Consider the following 27,988-nt stretch of genomic DNA (forward strand, 5'->3'; position numbering starts at 1 on the left):
GAACACGAACTTCAGGTAATTTTAATACTGGTGAAGAGGCAGGGTTAGCAAGGTCATAAGTTTACAAGAAAGTCTATTCAATTAGAATAGATTAATGAGCATAAGGAATAGGGAAATGAATCTCAAGTCTTTACAGCGGGTAGAAGAGTAGTAAAACAAAGAGTGAAATCAAGGATTAGAGCGAGTTAGTTCATCAATCAAGGATATCATTGAACGAAGCCTAGCTAGGGGAAGTCTCACATTCATCTTTCCTACAGTCAAAGAGAAGAGACCGAGATCAGTAAAAGGTTTAAGGTTGAGTCAGTCGAATTCGTGAAAGAAATAGGATCAGTCTAATGGTTCGTTTCAGCTTTCCCTTGTTTACCTCCTTCAATAACATATGATAAATAGTAGTAGGTTCCGGTGAATTGTCTTTTGACGGATTCTTTGATTCTTCCTTCTTCAGCTACCTACTAAATAAATGATTCTAATTCTGATCATTTCTTTACAGTTGATTGAGTCAATTAAATCCTCTCCTCGGCCAGCTACTTACTCAACCTAAACAAACTTTATGAAGGAAGTAAGAAGAAAGGTCAGGTAAGATCGTAGAGTCATAAGGTAAGGGGTTTATAGTTACGGAATAAATAGGAAGGAGCTGGAGGAGGAGAAGGAGTCTTTGTCTTGTCTCCCGGATTTCATTCCTGTTCCGGAGTAAGTGAGGAGAAAGAGAAGTTAAAGAAGGCGAAGGTGTAGTAGCTAGCTCTTTTTCGCTTGAGTCTGGAAAAGCTGCTAATTCATTTAATATCTTTCATTCACTGTATAGGATAGAAGAGGGACAGAGAGGTTACGATTTAGTCGCTTCTCTTTCTTTTCTTTCAGTCATTTACTCTTTTCAACACTTCGGATAGGCGGAAGGATCTATATCTATCCCCTTCAATCCACATCGGCAACAAATTCTTTATCCACTAGGGGAGTCATCAAGGAAAGGAGGAATGGGCATACACTGGTTCGATAAGACAAGGAAGGAAAAATAACCACCGCTGGGTTCACTCAAGTGACCTGCCCTACCAAAAAAAGATGCAAAGACCAAGACCAAGTATTACCTTACCAATTCCCTTGAAGCTACTATCACTACCGAACGAAGCAAGCTTGCTTCAGCAGAACCCTTACAGTAAAGAAAAGCTAAAGAAAGAGAAGAAGAAAGAAGAATAAGAAATAGGAAAAGCAAAGAAAGAAAAGAGAGGTCTTTACCTCCTGCAAAGAAGAATCGGCCTACCCCCCTTGTAAACTCTCTCATATAGGTTCTAGTTCAGGAGAAAGAGAAGAAGAATAAGAAATAGGAAAAGAAAGAAAAAAGATTTACCTCCTGCAAAGAAGAATCGGCCGGCCTACCCTGTAAACTCTCTCTCATATAGGTTTCGGGAGAGTGAGTCAATGAATTAGTTTACCTTGTACTGAGTGAAGAAAGAAGGGAATGAGGTAAACAATCAATCACTAAATGAGTTTACCGTGAAATGAAGAAATAGGGACAAGAAGGCAGAGGATCCAAAGTTGGGAAACTTTCATCTTGAGTTTCGCCTTTCCCGAAGAGCTACTGAATGTATACCTTTTGATAGAAGCAAACAAATTGACAGAGCTTTACCTTGGAATAAAGAAGTCATAGTAATAAGCCCGAGGGGAAGGAGCGAGGTGCGCTTAGGGAAAGTAATATAGGGAGGAGAGTTTTTTGGTTTCTTCTTACTGTGAAAGAAGGTGAAGGAAGAAGACGCTTTACCCCTTGTTTAAAGTGAAACCCTAGTTCAAGAAGAATAGGACGACGGAAGATGCATGCAGCCAATAGCCTGATTTTCTTCCTATTACATATTCCTATAACAGCAGCTATAAGCTATACTATATAAAACGCTAATTTGACTATGTTTGAGGGGGGAGAAAGAACTAATAAGACTCGATTGAACCAAGAGAAGAGGATTTCATTCATTTCCGGAGTAAGTAGCTCCACTATAAAGCTACTAATTCATTGATTTTAGAACTGTAGAGGATAATTCTGCTTTCGTATTGACTTACCTTGTTCAAGAAAAGAGACTCATAGAATGAATAAGTTAAAGAAAGAAGGAAAAAGACAAGACGCTTTACCCAACCCTCGTAAAAAGATCACAATCAGCGAGCCGAGGTGAGGGGGAGAGAGAGAAGCCAGAAGGTTAATCAGTAATAGTAGTAGTAGTAGTCCAGGAGTTTACTGTTCCAAAAGGTGTAGGAGCTTGACCTTCTATCCGGACGCTTTACTTTCTTTGTTCAAAAGGAACAAGTGATTGGGTGAACCCGAAATTCATCTTTCTTACAGGCAGCAGAGTAAAAGAAAGGAAAAGATCAAGCAAGAGAAGTTAAAGAATAATATAGGCTCCGGAGCTTGACCTTCTTCTCATTCAGCTTGCCTAGTTCCCTTGTTCAAGAGTGAAAGCAAGTAAAGATTGAATATGCGAGTGAAGGAATCGAAGAATGAAGTCCAATGCAGAGTGACTCTCCCTATAAAGGAGAATGAATTCATCTTTTTCCAGTCTTGACTAAAGGTCAGGTAATACGGTAAGCCAGGGGCAGGTTTGAGGTTCAGTCTTCTTTGTTTACCTCCTACTTCAATAAGAAATCAATAGGATCAGTCTTTGAATAGTTCAATCAGGCCTTTTTATTTACCGGGAAAGTAGACAATTCCTAATCAATGGTCCTTACTTAAAGTCTAATGATTTGTTTCGGGTCAGGTTCAATAGTTAAGTCGAATTCAGTCCAATGCAGGCAGGGTTACTTACTCTCACTCTCTTTTCCTCTTTCACTGAATAGGGTTACTCATGGAGTAAGTTAAGTAGCGAGACGAACGAGACTAGAAAGGACTGGAAGGACAGAAGCAAGTAACCTATTATTCTATTTTGACCCCGGGTAAAGAAGTCATAGCCAGCCAGCACAGGAGTTGACAGTGAAATTAGGTTATGAATCACAACACAAACAATTTCATACCCTTCTTTCCTTCCAATGTAATTACCTCTACTAAAAAATGACTCTAAACGAAGAGGAGTCATTGTTTACAATCGAGTTCCAGAGTGAAAGAGAAGGGACAAGTTTAGTAGCTCACAGGTCATATAGGTTCGGGGGCAAGCTCATGAGCAGTTCAAGAGTGAAATCCAGAAAGAAGGGTTTCATTCAAGAGCTCAAGTAATAAAATAATATAGGGGAAGGAGAAAGAATGAGAACTATTTCACTTAGTTTAATCAGGAATCAAAGAGAAGCCAGCCAGCCTACCTATGTTACAGAGAGAGCGAAAGAAACCCAAGTTCAAGGGATCAAGAACAGTTAAATCTGGTCCCAGTTGGTTAGTAGCGAACAGAAGAAAGAACATAGGAGAAGGAGCTTGACCTAATGATAGTTTAGAGGTAAAGGTGAAGTAGGGAAGGAGAATGCATTCATCCTCAGTATTTACTTACAGTTCCAGAAAAAGAATAAGAATCCATAGAAGAATAGAGAGAGGTTCGTTTAGTATCAGTAGTTCAGGAGCGAAGACGAAGAAGAGAAGAGTTTACTGTTCAATGACGTCAGCAGGATTTTCTTGTCCAAAGGAATCAGTAGGAGAGTCTAATGAATCAGAAGTCTCCGTGATTGTTGGTTGAGTCTTGAAAAACAGCTAAGGAGCGCAGCAACGAGACAGACAGGGGGTGGTTCAGTAGTTTAGTCTAATTCTTCTTGAGTCTGAACTCTGATTGAACTGTAAAGAAAGGTAAAGAAAGTGACGGTTCTGGGGAAGGAGTGAAAGAACTGACTTAAACTTAGTTCTTGCTTTAGTTCAAGAAGGTAGGTAGCTGATCTTGATTGAATTTGTTGTCTTTTCTTTCAGTTTCAGGAGTAAAGAAGAAGAAGAGACCATAAAGGATGCATGGGTGAAGGTTTAGAAACAAACACAGACCTACAGACTGAGACCAATGGAATAGGGTTACGGAGCTTGACCTTGCTTGTTCAATCAGGTGATGGAGCTGATCTTTCTTTCCTTTCTATTTGTCTCTTTTACCTTTACCTTGTTCAATCAAGATAATTAATGTTGAGTCTTGACTTACATAGTTCACACTCTCATTCTTGAATAACTCACAAGAACTGCACACTGTTTGGCGGGAAATTCTTGGTGAGTCTTTCTTCAAGAAGGACAGGGATGAAAACATCTATTCTATTTACCTTGTTTAATCAGTCAAAGGAGAATGAGACCGAATAGAGAGAATCAAGAGAAGAGACCAACAATGAATAGGTTCAGGGTTCACTATTTGATTGAACGAGTAGGTCTTTGGTCAGGTATATAGAGTCAAAGGAAAAGGGGAGGGAGTGAAGTTCGGTCAGTCTAACAAATCTTTCTTACAGGAGAAGAGGAAACTAAAGAATCGGAATTGAGAAGGAATAGAAGAAGAGAACGAAAGGATCAGATCAAGATTTCTCATCTCTATGGTATGGGATTAAATTCAGCATTGACTTTCTTTGTCCTATGGATTGATTGAACTCGATTGGCGGTAAAGCATATTCAGTAGCTCTTTTCTTTCACTTGGTAATTATAGGTGTTTGTTTGGTAATAGGGGTTCCCCAGAGAATGAATCTTGTCTTGTCTTGCTTTCTTTCATCTTTCAAAGCAGCTATATTGATTCTAGAACTGGAAAAAATAGGTTTCAGTGAGGGCAATGGAATAGTGAAACCGAGTTGGAGAGGTTAATGAGCTAATCTTTCTTTCCTTTCTTCTTGACTTAATACAACATTACCTATAGCCCTCAAAATAAGGGAAAGATAGACAAAATTCATTCATGGTCTTTACAGTAAAAAGAGTGAAAGAGAAAGTAGATGAACGATTAAAGAGAGTTTACAGTCTTTGAATCAATGAAGGAGTTAGTAGTTTGACAGTGTTTGAAAGCCGAAAATCTTTATGTTATGAATGAGAGATTAATGAGACAGAACTACTGCTCATTCACCTCTATTCCTATTCCCTTCCTAGATTGAAGGGGGTAAACTCCTGTCTTACCCCGTCCCTTCTCTTCTGGAACTGTAAGAAAAGAAGAAGAAACCTGACCCTCTACTATTCCCTTGCCTTCTTGAATGAGGTAAATAGATAGTAGTAGTCTTTCTCCTGCCTGAACTGAATCACCTCGTCTTGGCTTCTCTCAAAAGGCATTACATTACTGGCGAGTCAATTCTCTCTCTCTCCTTACTCTTCGTCTTCGCTTCTTCCCTTCTAACTTCCGACCTTATCTCTTTTGGCATCTTCCTCTTGGTAAACTACTTAACCTCTAACTGAAGAAGACCTTCTGCATATCTATTCGCATCTTAGTATATGTAGTAGTCTCTCTGCTGTAAAAGGAAGGCTTTTTAATCACATCTGAAACGACTCCAAGTGCGTGCACATACATTTCCCTATCAATGCCCTTGACCTCACCTCAAGGGTTAGGCACTCTAGTCATTCTGAGTATTTCATCAGCCAGGCACCCAACTATTTTGATTCTTGAACTGCTCTTTCCCCTGTAAAGCTGCTTATTTTCCTTTCCTATTGAACAGTAGTAAACTCATTCTTACTGATTCCTCTCCCCCTTTCTCTTTTTCTTCCTTAAATCAGATGAGAGTAAGGACAACTAAGAGATAATAACAAGGAAATAATCATTAAAGAAGAGAGAGATCTTTTATCATCCATTTATTGAGTTGTAAACAAAGACTCCTTATGTATGAATGAGAGTTTACAGTGAGGTGAGACTCATCAAGCAAGACAAGAGCTATGTGACAGTCGAGTCAAGACTAAAGAAAGATTCGTCGGCCAGAATAGGACTATTACTGATTTACCTGCCTGACCCTTTTATTCTATTCCTTCCCTATTTTTTCTGTCATTGAACTATCGGGGTAAAGCTTATTCTTTCACTTATTCATTGTCGGAAGGAAAGAGACTTCACTCAAGCCGCATGATCCTTAACTCCTTGTGCAGTCATGGTTAGTTATTCAAACACTATTCTTTCATTCGGTAAAGCAACAGGATGATCAGCTTAATCACCTCTCCCTATCTTTAGGGCCATGTATGAGGTAATTACATTGGAAGTCCAGAGAGAGACCGAACAACTCTTTCTTTCTTGCTTGCTTTCACTCCTGCCCCTAACTGAACCTATATCACCTTCGCTACTTCACCTCTCCCTATGTTTAGGGCCATGTATGAGGTAATTACATTGGAAGTCCAGAGAGAGACTGAACAGCTCTTTCTTTCTTGCTTGCTTTCACTCCTGCCCCTAACTGAACCTATATGACATTCGCTACTTCACCTCGACTTCTCTCTAAACTAAGACTCAACTCACTATTCGTGAGAGTTCACTCCTGTCTGTTCCTATTCTCTCGTTCACCTCTATCTATTCTCTGACCTGAACCTGACCAGAATGAAAGAAGAAGATATTCCTTTCTTTACTGTTGAGCCAATGAATTAGTTGCTTTACAAGAGAATTGATTGAAGGGAGGGGAGAAATGAAAGATTAATTTGACTTGCCAAGAGGGAGAGTATGGGAACCTTAACATTATAATGAATTAGCTACTGAAAGAGAATGAACAGGGTAAACTGGACGAACTATTCTTCTTCACCTCTATTCCTTCCCTTAGAGAAGGAATTGATTCAAGATTACAGGAGTGTTAATTCATGACGAACTATTCTTCTTCACCTCTATTCCTTCCCTTAGAGAAGAAATTGATTGAAGATTACAGGAGAGTCACTTCATGAAATCCAGTACCAGATTGAACTGAAAAGGAAAGAGAAGATGCTGAGCCAGCCCCTTCTATATTAGATTATTACTACCTTCGCTTCTGGAACAGTAAACTCATTAACCTCTATTTCTTTCTGTGTTCGTTATTCGACTAAACTACCTAACCTCTCCCTATTTTTTAGATGATGTAACTCGTTCTCGTGGCTTCTTCCTTCCCTGATATTACCTGAACCTTTAATTCGATTGAACTTCTCTGCCTACTTACTTTACTACTCTCGTCTTCTTCTGAAGCTGCTTCGCACCTTTCCTATTCATTCTGCTGAACCTCTACTCTTTCGGCTCCCCCTTCTTGAACTGTCTGTTTCATGTCTTCGCTCCTCTATTTATTTATTGGTTGAGCTGCTTCGCTCATTCGCCTAACTATTCGTGTCTCATCGCTCCTCTCCTCTCCTCTCTGAGTTGAGTTGCTTCGCTCCTCTCCTTTTCTCGTGTCTTCGACCCTTGTAAACTATCTGCTTCTCTACTTACTCTTGAACCCCTATTCCCCTCACTTGAGAGTCGAGTAAATTCATGCAAGAATCAGAAGAAAATGAAAGAGAAGTATTTTAACCAACCCTTGTTTACCAGAGAAGAAAAGATAAGAGAAGGAAATTAGGGAGATTGCTGTGAAGCCCGACAAGGTTAATGATCAGCTCCTGAACCAGAAGCTCTATTCCCGTCCTGGGTGGGGAACCTAATTAATAAATGAACTCCTGCTCCTGAACCATATTGAACTTAAAAAGAAGGATTAGCTCATGAACCAGAACCTATTCATTGTCAGTCTCATTACTTCGATACTTCACCTTTAGTCGGAGAATGCCAGAAGGGAAAGAGGAAGAAAGAAATATTTATGATCCTGAACCGTAACCGATAGAGAAAGAAGGTAGATGAAAGATTAAAGAGAGTTTATCGTCTTTGTTTGAATAAATAAATGAGTTAGCAACTTGACCTTACCTTGCCTTTGGAAGGAATAAATAGGGAAGGGACATCAGGCAGGTTCAGAATGTTGGTTTCTTCTTCTTCTTTTCCTCCAGTTGTTTACCTCGTTCAATCAAAAGGGTTAAGCTTGAGTCGAATTCATCCTTTTTACAGGAGAGGAAAAGAGTTCGTTCAATCAGCCTACTCTTTACCCCGAGTTTATTGTTCAAGAATCCATAGGAGAAAGAAGAAATAGCAATAGGTTCAGTAGTTTAAATGAATAAGGTAATAAATAGGTTAAGGGAAGAGAATACAGGGGAAGTCGCTCACTTCACGCCAACCCAATCTCTACAGGTGAAAAAAAGGTATTTCAGATAGAAGTTTAATCTGTCAGAGAAGAAAATGAAAGCAAAAGAGGAAGGTAATACAGTCAAATGTAAAGGAAAGAAAAACTCACTCTAGAATAAAGAGACAGAAAAGAGATTCGAGATGACCAACCTATAGCGAGAGGAAAGAAAAGAGACCGTGTAAAGGTTGTTCAGGTTCCGGCATATAGTAGAATTGCTTTACCGACAAGTCAAGGAGAAGGTAAGTTGGATGAATCCCCCGCTCGACCCAAAATTTTTCTTTGTCTGATGGACTCTCATCTGTTTTTTTAGTTCAATCTGGTAATACAGTATAAGGGGAGGGAAGAATTAATTCTTAGGAATTGAGCCGAGCTCAAGCTATCTATTTTACTCTCCTGCCTGTAAATTCTATTTGTTTAAAAAGCCTAGTTAAAAAGCAAAGAGAGGTGAACGAGTAAAGTCAAATTAATCTTTCCTTAAACCATCCGAAACAGAATAAGGTAATGGAATTGGAAAACCAACAGGTGAATGAGAAGGAGAAGAAAAAGAGAAGTAGTGGAGCCTATGTTACCTTGTCTTTGAATAAAGTGGGAATTAAAGTATAAGGTTCCGGTCAGGTTAAATAAAGGGTTCCGGAGTGAAGCTAATCGACCAATAGATATAGACAGAGGATTTAATTGACTCAACTGTATTTGTTTGTTCGTTTTGATTTCATATTATCTTCTTCTTATTCTGTAAAGGTAAATGAGTTTACCGAGTTTACAGTCTTTGAAGAGAAATCCTCTAGCGAGAGGAAAGAATTGTGAAACCCTACTAGTGAAAGAAGAATCGTTTGTAAAGATAGAAAGAAGAAAGCAAACAAAAAAACAGCTACTGATGAGAACTACCTTATTAGTTATTAACCTGGCCTTATTACTTCTTACTTTCATTCATGATGATTTGATTACGAGACTGATTCTTCCTTTATGCCGAGAATCCGAAAGGAATAAAAAGAGAAAGACGAAACAAATGAAAGAGAAAAACCAACCGTTTCAAGCGTGATCAATAGAATAGGAAAGAAAAGAGACCGAGGTGAAGTAGGTAATCAATCAATCAATCCCCGCAGCTTTCCCTATTGATTCAAAATTCCAATAAAGAATACCCAAAACAGCTAACATCTTGAGACATTGTAGAATATGCTGGCTAAACTTCTATAGTGAAGGAGAAAGAACCAAACCCCTCTTCTCTTCTCTTTCCTTCCTTAAATCCTACTATACTCTTTCATTCAATCTTTCCTTCTTTAAAGAAACCTGACGAAAAAGAATAAGAAGAAATGGACTAAAGTGAGGAGCGAAGCCACCTTGTTTGTTTACAGTGAGTGAAAGAAAAACGAAGTCTCATCCCTAACAACTAAACTCAATGATAATAATTCTTCTCTTTTACTTCCAGCTGTTTCTCTCCTAATTTATTCTTCTCGTAACCCAAAGGCATAAATGGATAGCTTCCTTCTCGAATCACCCTTAGATTCTCACTAAGCAAAAGAGGAAGTAGAGTCAAAGGTGTAGACATTGAATGAATAGAAAGCTCTCATGTTCTGGATTGTTAATGAATTTACTCTCTCCTCTCCCGAAAAGAAAGGTTCTTCAAATAGCTTGACCGAGGGAAATCTGTCTCATGAGTTCAATCAGGTGAAGGGGAAGTAGTTAAGTGGAATGAATCTCTTTTCTTTTAACGACTCTGACTCTAAAGGATAGATAGTAAAAGGAGTTAACAAGAATGAATAAAGAGGAAAAGCAAAGGAAGAAGACGCAGACAGAGTAAAAGAAAGCTCCGGATCATTCTTGCTTGTTTCTTACATTAAAGTCGAGTGAGTGAAAGAAAAGGGTGTCGGTTCAGTCTAATGATTAAGAAAAGTAGGATTAACTTATGAATTACCTTGCTTGTGATGAAAGAGTGAAATCTGGTTCCGGTTTCTTTATAGAATAGAAGCTGATAGTTTAGAAGGGTCAGCCTCATTAATGATTCTTCTTTCTGTTCAGTAGCGCAGCGAACATCCTTTCATTTGTTGGAGAGGTTCCGGAGTAATCTCTAATTCATCTTGAGTTGCGGAGTTCAGTCTCTTTAGCAAGTAGTGGTTGGATTCAAAGTAGGTGTTAAAGATTCTAACTAAATTGACTTATTAGACTCTTCCTTCATATGAAACCAAAGATATTGGGATGTTGGCAGCATTACGAGTAACTCCTCAACCGGGAGTAGTTAGTTCCACCCGAGGAAGTAGGGACACTGGAGCTGCTGATGCTGAATCTTATACTGGTACATGGACAACTAACTGTGTGGACCGATGGGCTTACCAGTCTTGATCCTTACGTTACAAAGGACGATGCTATGGATGTTCCCGCTGAAAATCAATATATTGCTTACTTATCTAGCTGCTTATCTCCTACTAGACCCTTTTGCAGAAGGTTCTGTTATTGACTGACTTCCATTGTGGTTAATTAGATTCCAAGGCTTCGCATGCTCTACGACTTGAGTATTTGTTGAATCCCTACCCCTACTGCTTATATACACTTTCCAAGGCCCCACGCCTCCCTCATGGTATCCACGGGTTGAAAGAGATAAGTTGAACAAGTATGTATGGTCGCCCTCTCTCTATTGGGATGTACTATATAAACCTAAATTGGGATTTTATCCGCTAAGAATGAATTATGATAGTAAGAGCTACAGTTTATGAATGTCTACAATGCTACTATAGATGCGAAGACATGATGAAAAGGGCTATACTTGCTCGAGACGAGAATTGGGAGTTCCTATCGTAATGCATGAATACTTAACTGAGGGATTCACTGCAAATCCTAGAAAGAAAAGAGCTACTCAAACAAAATATGTATGCTTTACAGAATGAAAGAAGGTAAAAGAAAGACAAAGAGAATGAATCTTGAGTTTCGCCTTTCCCGAGTTCAAGAGCTACCGAATCTATTTACCTGATGTTTGAGCGAAGCGAATTTATTTACTGTGTTTCAAGGTGAAGGATAACGAATAAGGAGTCTTTCTTCTCTTTTCTTTCATTAAGAAAGTCAAGACTCAACTCAAGATGAATGAGAGAGAACTGGCAGGCAGGAAGGAACTGGCTTTCTTGCGGCTGGGTTGGAAGGAACTTGCTTGAACTCCTCTTCTTGTCTTGACTCTATTCCCTTGCCTTCTTTAACTCGGTAAAGCATATATATATATTCTTTCTCCTTCACCTATTTATGAATGAACTGATCTTTCTTCTTATTCTTTAACTGATCTTTCTCCTCTGCCTAATTACTCATTCCCCTTTGACTTATTTCACTCCTTATACAATATTTCCTTCGCTACTGAACTTGACGAGTGGGTAAAAGAGATGAATGAGACTTTACAGTGAAAGCAAGCAAGTCAAGACTGAACACCGACCGATCTTTGATCTTCTCCTTCTGATCCTATTTCTTTCATTGAACTTCGCCTCTCCCGATTTTACTGTCGAGAATCTATTCTTTCCTTTTCCCTTTTAAACTCGGTAAAGCATATTCAATTAATCAGAGTTCATGCCTCTGTCTATTTTTTGGGCTATTTTGACCTAGAGGTAATTCAGTCAGTATTAAGGATGAGAAGAAGAAAAAAGATTTCCTGAACCTGATTTCACTCTGTAAACTCCTGAACCGATATTACCTGACTGACCGGATTGGATTGAACTTCTCTTTCTTTATTCAAACACAGTAAACGAAGAAAGACTTAACTCATTATTCATGAGACAAATTGCACTCGGGTTGAACTATTCTTTCACTCTTTTACTCGACTCTAAACATGAAAGATGAATGAGACGGAACTAAAATGCAAGACTCAAGATTCATGATTGTTCACTCCTCTATTCTATGTCTCATAATTCCCATTGCCTTAACTACTCTATTTCTTCATTCGCCTGTAAGTAAAGACTATTTATATTCGACTTAACTACTGAACCTTCACCCTCTTTCACTCTTGAACTATTCCTACACTCGGTAAACTTCCATTTCATTGCTGGAACCTTCTTTCACTCCTGAACCTTTGACGATATTCCCTATTTATTCACTGTAAACTCATTCACCTCTCCCTACTGACTCCTGAACCGGAACCTGATGTTCTTTCTTTCACCTATTTATTCTTGAACTTCTCTTTCTCTTTCCACTCTTTGACTCTCCTCTCCTGTAAGAAACTAGACTAGAATGATCGTTCACCTTCTTTCGTTCTTTCATTAAGGAAGTCAAGACGAAACCTCAAACCTAAACCTGATTGAACCGTAAAGCGCTATTTGAAGAACCTGAACCGGCAGAACCTTCTTTCACTCCTCTCCATACTGACTCCTATTAATGATTCTAAACTCCTGAACCAGATTGAACTTCAAAAGAAAAAGAAGCTCATGAACTTGAACCTATTCATTATCAGTCTCATTGCTGAGCTACTGAACCTGACGAGAATGTCAGAAGGGAAAGAGGAAGAAACAAACATGAATTATCCTGAACCGTAACCGATAGAGAAAGAAGGTAGAGTCTCTACGAAAGATTCCTTCTCCTGAACCTCGTAAACAAGGGTTGGTTGAACTATCTCTTTTCTTTCCGAATCCAATTCAAGATTCATTCTCCGGTCCAGGAAGGCAAGACTCCTTATTCATTCATTTGACTTTACTGTGAAAGAAGAAATTCAGGGAGAGTGAAGACGAAACGAATCATGATCCTTTAAAGGAGAGTTAAATGAATTAATTAGCTATTGAACCCTGCCCCTTCCCTTCGCTACTTCCGGCCCCGATATGACCTTATTCTGATTCAAGAGCTACTGAACGAATAGTGAACAAGGCCAAGCTCCTTCCCCTATTTCTTTCAGAATGAGACTGTAAAGACCATGAATTAGAAAATTCTATCTTCTGTCTATTTTAAGGGATATTTTTGGCTAGAGGTAATTAATTATTAAGGATGAGAATCAGGCAAGACAAGAATCAATGAATTAGCAGCAAAAACTCAACCTCAAACCTGGACTATTCTTCTTTCACTCTTTCTCGGGTAAAGCAACTAGATGATAAATAAGAACCTTCCATTGTCTTTTCCTATATATTATGGATCTAATCCTTTCTTTCACTGTAAACACTCTACTGAAGATGAATTAGCTGACAGGAGAGTCCATTAATTCAATCCGGAACCAGTACCTCTACGATATTACCTGACCTTCCCCTATTTCCCTTATTCATTCAATCTGGGAGAGTAAACAAAGAGCTACTTCACTTTAAAGGAGAGTAAAGAGGAATTCGACAGAATAGGACAGAAGGAAGAAATTCAAGGGTTAGCAACAAAATAGCTTTACAGTCGAGTAAAGAAAAGAAGAAGAAAGACTCATGAGACTTAACTACTGAACTTGTCCCTTCTTGAGCTCCGACTGGAATCTATTCTTTCAATGACTGAGACGGAACCCCAGGAAGGAAAGATTAATGAGACTGAACCGGAGCCTCTCTCTATTCCCCTCAGTTATGGTTCGTTATTCTTGAAAAAGGTCAGTGGTTGACACGAGAGCTCATTCACCTCTATTCCCTTATTCATTCAATCCTTCAAACACAGTAAACAAGGTCGCTTTGATCCTTTCCTTTACATGAGAGGAAATTCAGTCAATCCGAAACAAGACAGGAGAGCTCCGGAACCTATTCAAACAATGAATTCAATCTGGGAACTCCTTATGAATTAATTATCCTTTATAGTGAAAGAAGGTGGAAGGACAAAAGATGCAAACACCTATTTACCTGATAAATGAAGGAACCTATTTATGAAGGAATTGTAAACCCCTGACTCGGAACCAGTATGCCCTGAGCTACTTAACGAACTTCACTCCCGAACAAAGAAAGGAGGGAGACTAAAGATCAAGCTCCTACTTCTTGAACGAGGTAAAGCATATTCTTTCTGATTCCTTCTTAACAGCTCCGGAACCAAAGACTCTATTCCCTTCCCGGATTGAACAGCTTGAACAGTAAACTTCGATCCTCGAAGAGCAGCTTCACACCTTTCCGATTCATGATCCGATTCCTTAAATCTTTTCCTCGGTCGGCTTCTTGATCTGATCCTTGATTTCACTCTTGAACCTTTACAGTAGGTAAAGCATATTCAAGGAGGATGATTCTTGAACGAATCATAAACACTCCACTCCTTATGAATGAGAGTGAACTACTAAACCATTACAGGAGAGGAAAGAGGAAAGAAAGCTTAATGAGAGAGTTAGAGTTCACCTTTCTCAAAGAAAAGAATAATCAGGCAGGAAAGAAGAAAGTGAAAACGACTATCCGAATTTACAGAAAAAGAAGAAATTCAGGAGTTAGCTGCTTTGAAAGCCGAAACCGAAACCCTGAGCTACTTCACCTTCACCTATCGGTCTCACTGCTTGCTTCTTTCTCCTGCTCTTGAACCTTCCCCTCGGCCAGCTTCTTGATCTGATCCTTGATTTCACTCTTGAACCTTTACAATCGGTAAAAGCATATGAAATCCTTCTTGAACAATAAACACAGACTCAACTCAATGAGACTGAACTACTGAACCTGAACCACTAAACTATCAACTTCTCTCCTTAACTACTGAACCAGAACCGAAACAAGAAAGAGTGAATGAATTAGCTTAACTCCTTTACAGTTCTAGAATCAAAGGAAAGAGATTAATTCGAGTGATTGAACTAGGCCAAGCTCATTCGCCTGGTAACCTCGGTCTCACAGCTTCGCTCCTTCCCATGAACCTCTCCAACAAGGGAATGCTATTCTGAACTATTCTTGTCTCCTTGCTGCGCTCAATCACCTATTCTTGACCAGCTCTTTCTCCTCTCCCTTCTTGTCCCTATTGATTCTTTCACTCGGGTTTCACTATCTCTTTGATTGAAAGACTAAATAGGTGTGGGTCTTTCTTTCTTTCTTTAAGTCAGGGTTAAGGAAAGCTTAATGAGACAGAACAGGAAGGGGAAAGACTCAAGCAAGACAAGAGGAATTATTCTTCTTTACAGTTCTAGAAGGAAATGAATTAGTGCTGCTTTGAAAGACTCAACTTCAAGATGAATGAGACTGATTTCACTCTTGAACGAACAAAGATGGCAAAGCTATTTGATTGAACAACCTAAACTTAATTTCACTCTTTCACGAGGTAATGAGTTCGGAAGGCTGGAAGGATGAGAATAAGGAAAAGCTCCTACACCTATTTATTCTTGAACAAGGTCAGTGGTTGATACGCTCATTCACTCGGTAATTGACGATATTCCCGTCAGTGATTGTGAGTTATTCAAACACTCAGGTTAAACTAGGTAAGCTAGATGAGAAGCTCCTTTCTTTCTTTCACTCTTTTACTCGACTGTAAACAAAGAGAAAGATTAGCGACTTCCCCTTTTCTTGACGATAGTCTCTTCATCGGCACCAAGAAAGAAGGGAGAGAGTGAGATAAAGAGAGTGAGAGTAACCCTGCATTGTACTTCTTGAACTGGGACTTCGATCCTCTTCGAGGGCTGCAATTCCATTTCCGGAACAGAGAGCTACTTCACCGTACCCTACTATTCTTTCAATTCATTCAATCCTACACCTATTCTTTCAATTCATTCAATCCTTCACCGGACCTTTACTTTATAGTTTTTGAATAAATTCAGGGACTGGAAAGACTCTACTCCTATTGATTGAACAATAAACTCCTCCCCTCTTCGAGAAGAGCTCCTTCGCTCCTTAGCTAATTTTCAAGACTCAACCAACTATCAAGGAGACAAGAGAAATTATCCTTTTTCAATCCGGAACAGGACAGGAGAGCTACTTATACTTTATTTCTTCTCTGACCTTGCCTTTCTAGCCATAAGAAACTTCTGGCCCCGCCTGATATGACCAGAAGGAGGTAAAGTGGCTTCCATTACCTTATTTCAGGAGTTAGCTGCTTGACAGGAGAGCGATTTACCCTACTTAGAAACAGGCACAAAGAAAGAAGGAAGAAGACTCAGACAAGACTCATTCCCCGGGGAACCGATATTCCCGAATTTTTAGGTCATTTAACTCTTTTACATAGGCTGGATGAGAAGAATCAGGTAAAGCTATTTTACGGTCTCTAATCTTTCCTCTCCCCATGTTATTCACTGTAACCTCGAGAAAGCATATGAAATGAATTGACTCTCTCTCCCTGCTAATTGAATAGTAAGAAAAGAAGCAAGCTCATGAACCTGAACCTGATTTGACTCATGAACGTCTCCAATAAGGGTTTAACTATTCAAGAACTCGGTAAAGCTATTTTACGATCTCTTTCCCCTTATTCTGTTCCTATGAAATTCTGAACCTCGTAAACTCTTCTCGTGTCTTTGCCTCTTCGCCCTACGAGTCTCGGGTCTTCGCCCCTACCCCTCTACAACTCGGTCTCATGGCTTCACCCATTCACCTTCACCTCTACACCCTATGAAGTTAGTCAAAGAGGAAGTGGTTGACACGAGAGCTCATGAACCTTTATTCCTACTCCTTATTTCAGGAGGTAAAGCACTCTATTTTCTTTCACTCTTTCACAAGGTCAAGCTAGTAGAAGAAGAAGAAAGATATTCTTTTACAATTCGAAATCATAAAAGAAAGACTTGGTAAACTAATTCATTAACTTGACTCTCTCTGCATTCTCCTGAACTACTGAAGCTTTTCCTTCAAAGACTCGGTAGGTAAATAGGTGAATCTTCTGTCTTTTACTTTACGGTCTCGCAATTCCATTGCCTCTGCCTTCTTTCACTTTTGAACTCGGTATGTTTGCATCTGCTTCTGTCCTTTACTTTATCCTTATGGTCTTGCATCTTCGCTCTTGAACCTTCTTGCTTTCACTCCGCCTTCAGAACTAAATCACTTGTCCCTAAACTCGGGTGGTTGAACTGTAAAAGAGAAATACTCAAGCTAGATGAATGATTACAGTTTGAGGATCAATGAAAGGATGTTCGCTTCACTCCTTAGCTGCTTTTCAAGACGAGACGAAAGAGTCATTCGAGTTCACTCCTAACCTTTTCCTATCCGTTACGGTCTCTTTTCTTTTCCTTCCCTTATTGAACAAGGTAAATAGAATGAATAGGTGTTTGTTTGCTTCTTGATCCGATTCCTTGGCTTCTCTTCAGAACAAGGCATATCGCCAGTCTCTTTGCTTTTCTTTCCCGAATAATAAACAAGGGTTGAACTACTTCCCCTTCACCTGTCAATTGAACAGCTTCGCTCCTGAACCTTCAAAGACTGTAAACGAATCAAAGCTTCACACAATTCCATTCCCTGAGATCTGGACCGATATGCCCGCCCTAAGCTCAATCAAATCACCTTTACAAAAACAGAATCAATGAATTAGCTGCTGGGGAGTAAATCAAAGATAAGAGATAGAAAGAAGGGAGTCAAGTCAAAGACTCTTTCTTCATTAGACTGATCCCACTCACTGATTGAACTAGGCTGAACTCCGGCCCCTGAACCTCGTAAACTATTGGTCAAGCATCTTTGGTCCTACACCTATTTATTCTGGAACAGTAAACACTCAATCAACTCCTTATTCATTAGTCGCTTTACTGTCGAGCTACTTACTCCTTCCCCTTTGACTCTACTCCTTATCAATGAGAGTAGAGTGAACCCGAAGTCAAGACTCAAGCAAGAGAACCCTTCCCCGATCCTCTCCTTTACAGTCTCGTCGAGCTACTTCCCCAGAACCAGAACCTTATACCTTATACCTTATACTCTACTCTATTACCCATAATTCCATTTCAAATCTTTTACTACAGTCTTCCAATTCAATTTCCTTAACCAAGAGCTACTGAACCTGACCCTATTCTTTGAATTCATTCAATCCGGGGAACCTATTCAAACAATGAATGAAATCCTGAACCGGACCCTTTACTACAGTGTTTGAATCAATTCAGGTACATGAAAGACGAAAGATTAGTTTACAGTCGAGCTCCAGAACAGGAATGAAATCCAAAAGAGAAAACCTTCCCCGGAATGAAAGAAAGAGAAGCGAATGAACTCGAACCACCCTTTATTCTTTATCCTTATCCTACGAATGTCACTCCTTAACAGCTTTTTCAGACTCAACCTCAACCCTTCGCCCTATCCCCTGAACCTAATTGAACTGTAAACAAAGACGAAGACAGAGTTGTAAGTGTTTGAAGGAAATGGAATTGTTCAACCAATATAATGGGTGAATGGAGAGTAAAAGTTAGAAGACGAAGACAGAGTGCAAGAAAAAAATTTGATTAGCTGATGAACTGTAACCTAAAGTCAAGAAAGAGAAGCGAATGAATGAATTTCTCTCCTATTTTTTCTTTCTCCATAACCTACCTATTTATTTCTTTCTCTGGAACCTATCCCTTACAGTTCAATCCAGAACAGGAAGTCAGTCAAGCCGAAAGCAAGAGAAACCCTTCCTCGATCCTCTTCGAGTCTCGTAATTCCATTTCCTTTGCATTCCCTTTCGGAACTGTAAATGAAGAGAAGAAAGAGAAGCGAATGATTCGCTTCCCTCCTTATATGATATATATGCCCTGAGCTACTTCTTTCACTCCATAACCTGTCCCACTCGGTAAACTTCTTTACGCCTGGACCTGAGCTACTGAATGAAAACCTTTCCCTCTGATGGCTTTTTGATCCTGCCCCTGAACGAGAACTCCCAGATGGAACAAGGTAAGTAAAGAGCTCCTTCACCCATTTAGTCAAAAAACACAAGGTAAAGTTGTTTCGCTCAATCACCTCTCGGTCTCACTCGCTTCTTATACTCTATTCCTTTACAGTCGGGAGAGTAAATCAAAGACAAAGACTCCTGATCCTCCTTCTCCTACTGATTGAACTCATTCGACTTCTTTCCCTCGGTTCTAATTGGGTAAGTTGGATGAGAAGCTCTAGACCCTTTATAGGAGAGGAGAGTCAATTTATGAAAAAAGGGAGACGAAAGCAAGATCGACAAGAAAGAAGAATGAAACTTGACAGTTATAGGGAGAATGAAATGAAACATGAATGATCATGTAAAGACCATTTCTTATTTAGTTAATACTAGACAACTAGTTTCATTTTTTAGGTAATATAGAAGGAAAGACGAAACGAAACATTCTAGATCTGGAACAATCAGTCAAGACTCAACAAGAATTCTTCTTGCACTCCGGAACAGGAACAAAGAAAGAAGGGAGGATGTGTTTCAAGTCAAGACTCAACAGGGAGACTAAAGATCAAGCTCCTATTGATTGAACTCTTGTAAAGACCAAGAATAAAGAAATTCTATCCTCTCCCTATTTTTAGGGATGTTTTCCTGATTTCACTCTTTTTTTGACTCTACCGAAACTGTAAAAGAAGAAGAAACCAAAAAAGAGCTACTGAACCTATGGATCTCGTTGCTGCGCTCCTCTTTCTTTATTCAAAGACAAGGTAAACTCATGAACTACTGAACAAACCAAATTGAACTGTAAGAAAAAGGATGAATTCGACTTAACTACTTCCCCTGAACCTCGTAAACAAGGTTGAACAATTGAATTGCCTGCCCCTCTACACCTCGGTTAAACAATTTCATTGCCTGAACCTGAAGGGTAAACTGGTCGATTCTTTCACTCAGTAAAGCAGCAAAGAAGAAGAATAAGATTTTCTTCAAAGACTGTAATCGACGAAGAAAATGAAAGAGAAGCTCAATCACCTTAGCTTCTTTGATATTACTTTCCCTGAGACTATGTTCTCTTCTTTCTGTTTTCTATAGGTCTCTTCTCTTCTTTACTTCCTTCCCCGCGATATGACCTCACTAAGCTACTTCCTGACCTGAACCAATAGATATTGTATTACCTGACCCTGAAGAAGGATTTGTTGCTCTGGTAAACGAAGAGAATGGAAGAAGACATAGAATCAGATATATTCCTATAGAGTCAATTCATTAGCTACTTCCCCTATTTAGCTTATTCATTCAATCCTGTAATAGAAAGCAAGACAAGATTCATTCAGCGGAATAGGACTATTACTTCTGAACTCAATGACTTGTCCCTTTAAACACTCAGTACGTAACCTTTTCTAATATATATGACTGACCTTACCTTGCCTTTCTAGCTTTAGCATTGTTTGTTTTATTCCCTCATTGACCAGTAAACACTCTCAAGATTAATGATCTTGAATACGAAACCTCTACAACTATCTGCTTCTCTCCTGTCCCTATGTCTTTCTATTGGTCGAGCAGCTTGCTTCGTTCCGTAACCTTAGCTTCTATCTATTATTTTACCTGATCTACACCCCGATATGACCCTAACTTTCCAATCGATTAAATGAATGAAGAAGAAATGAATTAGCAGCTTTGAAAGACGAAACTAAAGATGAATTCTCCAGTAGTGTTTGAATAAATTTAGGGAGAAGCAAATTCAGGAATAATTCTCCTGATCCTACTTTACCTTTACAGTTGAGTAAATCAATTAAAGCTCCTTTCTTTACAGTTCAAGAAAGAGTCAATTCATTAGCTACAGATTAGTTCGTTCTATCAAAGAGTAAAACCTGAACCTGAATTGTGGTGGTGCTCTTCTACAACTTCTTCGACAACAGCTCCTTTTTTCCCTTCGGTCTCTTATCTTTGTCCTCTCCCTCTTTACTGACTCATTCACCTTTCTTTGACGGATTTCCCTCGGTAATATGGAATAGATGTTTTCATCCCTGGACTGATTGAAGAAAGATTCATTCTACTCAATAACTTTAAATTCTTTAACTGTAAAGAAAGACTCAAGAACCTGCGGGGAACCTACCTATTGATTCTTTGACTGATTTCACTCTATCTTGAACAAGGGAAAGCCGCAAAAAGCATATTCTTGATCCTTATGAATTATCCTAAACTACTTTGACTACTTAACTGACTCATTCAGCTTTTCCGATAGTACCTGACTGACCTGATTTCCCTCGGGTTTCACTATGCTTTCAGGAGGAAAGGTAAGTAAAGCATATGTAGTTGAAGTAACTCTTTGATTGAAGGAAGAAGGTAATGCAGCAGAAGTCAAGCCGAAAGAGAGTGAATCGATCCTACTAATAGCCTTTACAGTGGAAAGAAAGAAGAAGAAAGCGAAAGAGTGAACTGACCCTACTAATAGCCTTTGACAATGAAATAATAAATTCATTCAACCCTGAACTGGAAGGAAAGACTGAGGATTCTCTTCCCTTTTAATTCGACTGAGCCTTTGACGATATTCCCTATTTATTCTTTCCATTGAACTCAAACACAAGGGAAAGCATACGAAATTCATTGCCTGAACTAAACTAATTCCTTTACTCATTCTCCATGAACTGTAAAAGATCCATACTCTAGATTGATTAATAAGACAGAACTACTCTGAACGAACCTTCTTTCTCTCTAAAGCAACTGAGCTCTATAATCGGGTTGTATTCCCTTCCCTTCACTAGGTGGAGTAGTAAGTAAAGGAATGAAATGAAAGAGAAATCACCTTATTTGTTCTCCTTCCCCTTCTCCTATTTAGCTGGTTAGTGATTCAATCCGTAACCTCTACCTATTTATTCTGATTCTTTATGAGTCAAGTTTAATTAAGTCAAGACGAAAGGGAATCCCTAGCCTATTCTTGTTTCAGAGGGTAAAGCTATTTGTTTGAAGAACCTGAATCGTAACCTGATTGAACTCGGTCTGTTGTTCTCTTTACTCCCCCCGCATTGGCCTTCAAAGACTCTAAACCTCTCCCTGAACTATAAAGCTAAAATATTAATGAGACTAATTTCACTCTTGACCAAGGTAATTAGTACGTCAAGACTCAACTCCTTATTCCGGAACCTATTTCTTTTCGTTTATTGGGTAAAGCAGCTTCGCTCAATCACCTGTCGGTTTCACAGCTTCGCTCCTGCCCCTGTCGGTAAAGCAGCTTCACTCCTCTCTCTCTCTGTCTTAGTCTTTAATAACTTTCTTTGTTTTATTCCTAGATGAAACTCATTCATTCCCCTGAAACTAAAAGTCAAACCGTAACCACTAGAAGTGAGTGTGCCCATTCACCTATCTATCTATCTATCTCATAATGGAATTGCCAGCCCCGGACCTCTAATCTTCTCATCTTTTCGTCTGCTCCACCATGCCTCGTAACAATTACTTTCTCTCTCCTTTAACTGTTGGTAAGATATTGATTTATAGATTCTCCTTACCTTATGCTCTTCTTTCTTTCTTTACTTTACCTTACTTTACCTTTTCTAGTGTTTGATTGAAGTGTTGAAAGTCAACCCTAAAGATTCATTCTACTGAACAAAATCACTATACTATACTTCCTTGATTTACCTTAGCAAGTCTTTGATCAAGTCAAGACACAGCAGCAACTGAAAGAGAAAGAGAAATTCAAGACTGAATAGAACAAGACTATTACACCAGAACCTGAAACCATTCCCTATTCTATACTGACACTTAAGACTTACTCTCTACTTCTTTCACTTAGAACTCTATACTTATTATCCTACTCCCTACTACTTACATTACACTTAGAACTCGATACTCCCTATCTACTTTTGATTAGACCTACTCTCTACTTGAACTTAGAACTACTTACTCATTAAGGAGCTAGCTCTCCTACTCATTAATTAAGCTCTACTGCCTATAAGTTGCTCTACTCTATTCCTTGATGAGGATAACCTATTATGTTAAACCTTTTCAATCCTCTAACTGAGGAGAAAGCAAGAGAAGAAGATTTATTACAAGTGGGTAATGCTAACTAACCTAACGTGATGAGTAAAGAAAGACTAAACCAACAACACAACTTATTCATTCTGTAAAGCAAGAGAAGCAGATAGGAATTACTACATACAAGAAGGTCAGTCAAGCTCTCTCATTAACTTGTCGAGAAAGCAAGACAAGAAGATTTATTACATCCGAGAAGGTAATGATGCTATTATAACACTCTTACTAAATAACCTAACCTATAACCCTTACAACGTAACCTCTATAGAAAGCAAGAGAAGTAGATATTGCAAGAGAAGTAGGTATTGCAAGAGAGGTAGATATGAGTTACTACAAGAAGGTCACAGTCAAGCTCACTCATTAACTTGCCGAGAAAGCTGCAAGAGAAGAAGAAAGAGATTTATTACATCTCGGCGGAAGGTCATGCTACTAACTTGACGAGACAACAGAAACGACAAGATTTATTACCGGAAGGAAGTTCAAGCTAACCTCTCTCTGGTCTAGAACAAGAAGCAAGAGTATGAGAAGGAAGCTCAAGTAAGACCTGATGAAGGAAGAACAACTGAATTACATGCAAGAAGAGGTAATTCACCTGACGAAGAGAAGAACTTAATTGACATTCATACAGGAAGCTCAAATACTCTCTTAGAAGTTACCTCGAGAGCAAGCAAGAAGCAAGCCAGCCAACAACATTCATTAAATACTAAAGATGTTAAGCTAACCCAACCTGACGAGAAAGAAAGCAAGCAACAGGCAAGCAAGCAAGCAACCAAGTAAGCAACAACAACATATTCAATTCATTACACGAGAAGGAGTCAAGTTAACCTAACCTGACGAGAAGACAACTACTACATTAAAAAGGTAGGCAAGCTCTAGCTAGTCTCAAACAAGAACTAACTACAAGAAATATGATTACTACATACGAAAAGCTCAATCTGACGTGACGAACACAACAAGATTACGGAAGGGTAAAGCTGACCTGACTTGACGACAAAGAACAAGAGAAGATATTCATTACATACAGAACAGAAAGAGTAGCTGCTCACTCACTCACCTATAGCTGCTATAGAGCAAGCAAGCAACCAAGCAAGACAGACAAGAAGATGAATTACATACGGAAAGGTAGTAAAGCTAATCTAACGTCAAGAAGAACTGCGGATACATTACTTCGGAAGGTTCATTCAATCTTACCTGACAAGAAGAAGAGCGTTAGACATTACAGAAAGGTCAGTCAAGCTCCAACTATTCTGAAAGAACACCATTTCCATTACAGAAAGGTAAAGCTATAGCTATTACGGAAGAGCTCCATTTAGATTACAGAAGGGGGTCAAGTTACAACTATTTCAGAATAACGAGATTTACATTACAGAAAGGGGTAAAGCTCTAGCTATTATGGAAGCATTTTACATTACAGAAAGGTCAAGGCTGGCTAATCTAACAGCTAAAACAACAACAACAACAACAACAACATTTACTACATTACAAAAGCAAGAAGGTCAAGGTCAAGAGCAAGAGCAAGAAGGTCAAGGTCAAGCTACTAACCTGCCAAGAACAACATTTCCATTAGGGAAGGTTCAATCTTTAGCTATTCTAGAACAAGAAGAAGAAGAACATTTACAGGAAGGTTCTCAAGTTCTAGCTAGTCATGAGTAAGACAAACATTTACATTTACAGAAAGATAAAGTAATCTAACGTCATGAACAAGCCAAACAACAAGACAAGATTCATAACATACGAAAAGAGAAGCATCTGCTCACTGACATATAGAGCAAGCAACCAAGACAGACAAAAAACAACATTCTAATTACTCCAGAAGGGTAAAGCTAATCTCTACTAATCTGACGTCAAGAAGAACTACTAATACATAAATTACTACAGAAGGGTCAAGCTAACCTTATGCCTATAACATCAACAAGAATATTAATTACAGGAAGGTAAAGTAACCTGTCGAGGAGAAGAACAGCATCATCATCATTACTACAAGCAAAAGAAGGGTAACGCTAATCTCTAGTCAAGAGGAGCTGTGGATACACGAATTACTAGGGAAGGGTAAAGCTTACCTCTAGTCTCAAGAGGAGCTACATATAGATTACGGAAGGGTAACGTTTCCCTCTGGTCAAGAAGAGCTACATTTAGATTACGACCAGGTCAAGTTTCCTCTAGTCATGAAGGAAGAGCTACATTTCCATTACAGTCGGGTAAAGCTCTAGCTTGTCTAGAAGGAAGAACAAGATTTACATTACGGCCGGGCTCTAGCTAGTCATGAAAGAACGACAACGTTTGTATACATTACAGAGGGGTAAAGCTTACCTCTGGTCAAGAAGAACTATGGATACATTACGGGCAAGAAGGTCAAGTCTTCTAACGTGACGAACAACAACAATTTACATTACTGAAGGGTAAAGCTCTAGCTTGTCATGAGGAACAACAAGATTTACATTATGGCAGGGCTCTAGCTATTCGAGAGCAAGAGCTACATTTCCATTACAGAAAAGAAGTGAAAGTTACTAACCTTTAAAAGAAGGTCAAGTTATAACCTTTAAAAGAAGAAGTGAAGGGTAAAGTTACTAACCTTTCGAAAGAAGAAAGGAAGGGTCAAGTTATAACCTTTAATAGAAAAGAAGGAAGTGTCAAGTTATAACCTTTAGAAAGAAGAATGTCAAGTTAAGTTACTAACCTTTAGAAGAGAAGACGACAACAACAACATTACAGGAAAGTCAGGTAAAGTTACTACCTTGATGAAGAGAAGACCAACAACAAGATTTACCGTAAGAAAGGTAAAGCTCTAGCTAGTCTAGAACAATTACATTCATTACATACTACAGAAAGTTGAAGTTAAACTCTATTCATGAGCAAGAGAAAGGAACAAGAAAACAAACAACAAGATGGATTACAAGCAAGCCTGGTAAAGCTAAACTCTATTACAAATATAAATATAATAAAGAATATAGATATATCTCTCCCCCCTTGACCACTTACGATATTTCTTTGTGATTTGAGATTTCTTTGTGATTGAAAAAGGACTAAATATTGATAGATTCGTTAGAGTGAACTGTCAGACTAAAGCCAAAGAGTTTACGGTGTTTGAATAACTAGTCAAAGTAATTGCATAAGAGGAAGGAATAGTTTTTGTTTCAAGACTCAAGAGCAAAGGCTTAAGCAAGATGCGTTCACTCTTTCTTTCCCCTGTCTCGTAACCAGATAAAGAATTTGTATTCTTTGTTTGCTTTAACTGTTAAATAAAGTATTCTTTAAGGAAAGCTTGGTATTTGTTATTCTGTCTGGCAGCTTCGCACTTTAGCTTAGCTTTTGTCTCCTTAACTCTTTGCTTCACCGTCTTTCCTCTCTCTCTGGCCGTAACCTCTTTCTTCGTAGAACTTAACGTAAATAACTACTCTCTTCGCTTAACGTAACTAACTACTCTCTCTACTTATTGGTATCTGATTGACTCATTATAGACTCAACGCCTCTTTCCTTTGTCTGTCCCTTCTTGAACAGTGTAAGATGAAGAGGAGGGTCAAGCTCATGAACTAGTCTCCATTAGTGGAACCTCGTGAACGAGGCTTTAGCTATTCTAGAACAAGAGAAAGCAGTCTTCAGACTAACTTAACTTAACTTACCCCGTATTTGTGTTCTTCTGCAATCCTAAGTAAGGCTCCACAGCAAGCTCTCATCGGGTATTTCTACTTACATTGAAGAGGATTAGTGAAGGTAAGTTGATTCCGCTATCCTTGGAACAAGTAATCTACTCCTTAACTCTCTTTGTAATTATCCTAAACTCTTTTAATTCTCTTTAACTCTCTTTCACTTGACCTGGATGGAAAACTAGAAACTCTTTCACCTGTGACCTGGAAAACTATTAACTCTTCTTTCACCTGCTACCCTGTAACCACTAGAAGAAGGAAGAAGTGTCTTCGCTCCGATCGATTGATTCCTAGCTAGTTCGTTCGTTCGTTCACTCCGTCCGTAACCTATCTTTTGCTTATTCTGAATTTATTTCCAGTGGAGGCTAAAAGGAAAGCAAAGATTAATCTAATCAGACTTGCTTGCCAAGAAGCTACTTACTCTCTCTTCTGTACTTACTCTCTCTCCTGATTGAAGAAGGGGTGAAGACTACACTTGATCTGCTGCTCTTTCTGCCCTCTCCTCTCCAATCTCTTCCTGCCTTCTCCTCTCCAATTACAAGAAGGGTAACTACAATAGGGATTGAACTAGCTCCCTCACTGGTATTACTCGAGCTAAGTTACTTCATTCAATCCGGAGGAAAGCTCTTTCTTACCTAACCTACTTCACTTCACTCATTCAATCCGAAAGTTCTATTCTATTCCATTCCATTGCTGTAACCTTAATACTCTGTCTATTCAATATTACCTTCCTTTAGAGTATATTGTTAGTTACCTTTCTTTGTTAGTATAGAGTTTGGTTACCTTTTTAGTATATTGATGTTAACTTTTTAGTTAGTATATTGAACAACAACAAAGCAAAGAAAGACTGACTAAAGCTTCACCTTAAACCTAAAGAACAAGTAATAAAGCCAGAAGAGAGTTCGTTTATTGGCTTCTAGTCTTTAAAAGAAATGGGGGTTAGAAGCTATCCATTCTTCTCTTGTCTTCTTTACATTCTCTTTATTAATTAACTCGCATATTCAATACTTGCCCTATGCACTTCTTTCTTTACAGTCTTTGTTTGAAGGGAGACTAAGAAACGGATTGAACTCTGTAATAGGTGTTTGTTTACGAACTGAACTATTGAACCAACAAGCTAAAGACTGCAGCAAGAGAAGATTCATTCTCCTGTATGTTCTTTCTAGTTAAAGAATAGTTTTAGGAAGAAGAGTAAAGACTGTGAACCAACCAACTACTTATTCATTCATTCAATCCTCAAGCAAGAGAAGAAGAAGAAAGAGAAGGAGGCGGGCGTACTAAAGAACCATTAATTCATTTCATTCCCTTATTTCTTTACTTGTTAGGTAATATATCTAATAGAAAGAATGGTTTTCGGACGTAGGGAAGAAGGAGGTGTAAACTACAGATACTGAGACTTTCTAAAAGTCAAGACTAAAGAGAGTTAGTTTACTGTCTTTGAATAACTAGTCTAACTGCCTGCATTAATAAGCTATAGTGTTTCATTCAAGACTCTCCTTCAAGCTCCTCTCCTACTGATTGATTGACTGAGCGTTCACTCTTTCTTTCCCCTGCCTTTGATGATTGACTTTATACTCTTTGTTTGTCACTGTCAAAGTCTTTTTTCACTGTTAAAGTATTCTGCTGTTATTTGACTCTTCTTTTCTTGTCTGTCTGCTTCACGCCTTACCTTAGCTTTTGTCTTCTACTCA

General features: G+C 38.8%; 1 long non-coding RNA gene across 1 annotated transcript; it reads right to left on the minus strand.

The window, feature by feature from the left end:
• Positions 1-6,861: 6,861 nt before the first annotated feature.
• On the minus strand, positions 6,862-18,828 carry LOC111493919. The gene is made up of 3 exons (XR_002720085.1): positions 18,818-18,828; positions 14,439-14,444; positions 6,862-6,945 (listed from the first exon to the last, which is right to left on the minus strand). It is a non-coding gene; the product is annotated as an uncharacterized LOC111493919 (long non-coding RNA).
• Positions 18,829-27,988: the final 9,160 nt, after the last annotated feature.

This window comes from Cucurbita maxima, unplaced genomic scaffold (genome assembly GCF_002738345.1).
Source record: "Cucurbita maxima cultivar Rimu unplaced genomic scaffold, Cmax_1.0 Cma_Scf00019, whole genome shotgun sequence".
NCBI lineage: Eukaryota > Viridiplantae > Streptophyta > Magnoliopsida > Cucurbitales > Cucurbitaceae > Cucurbita > Cucurbita maxima.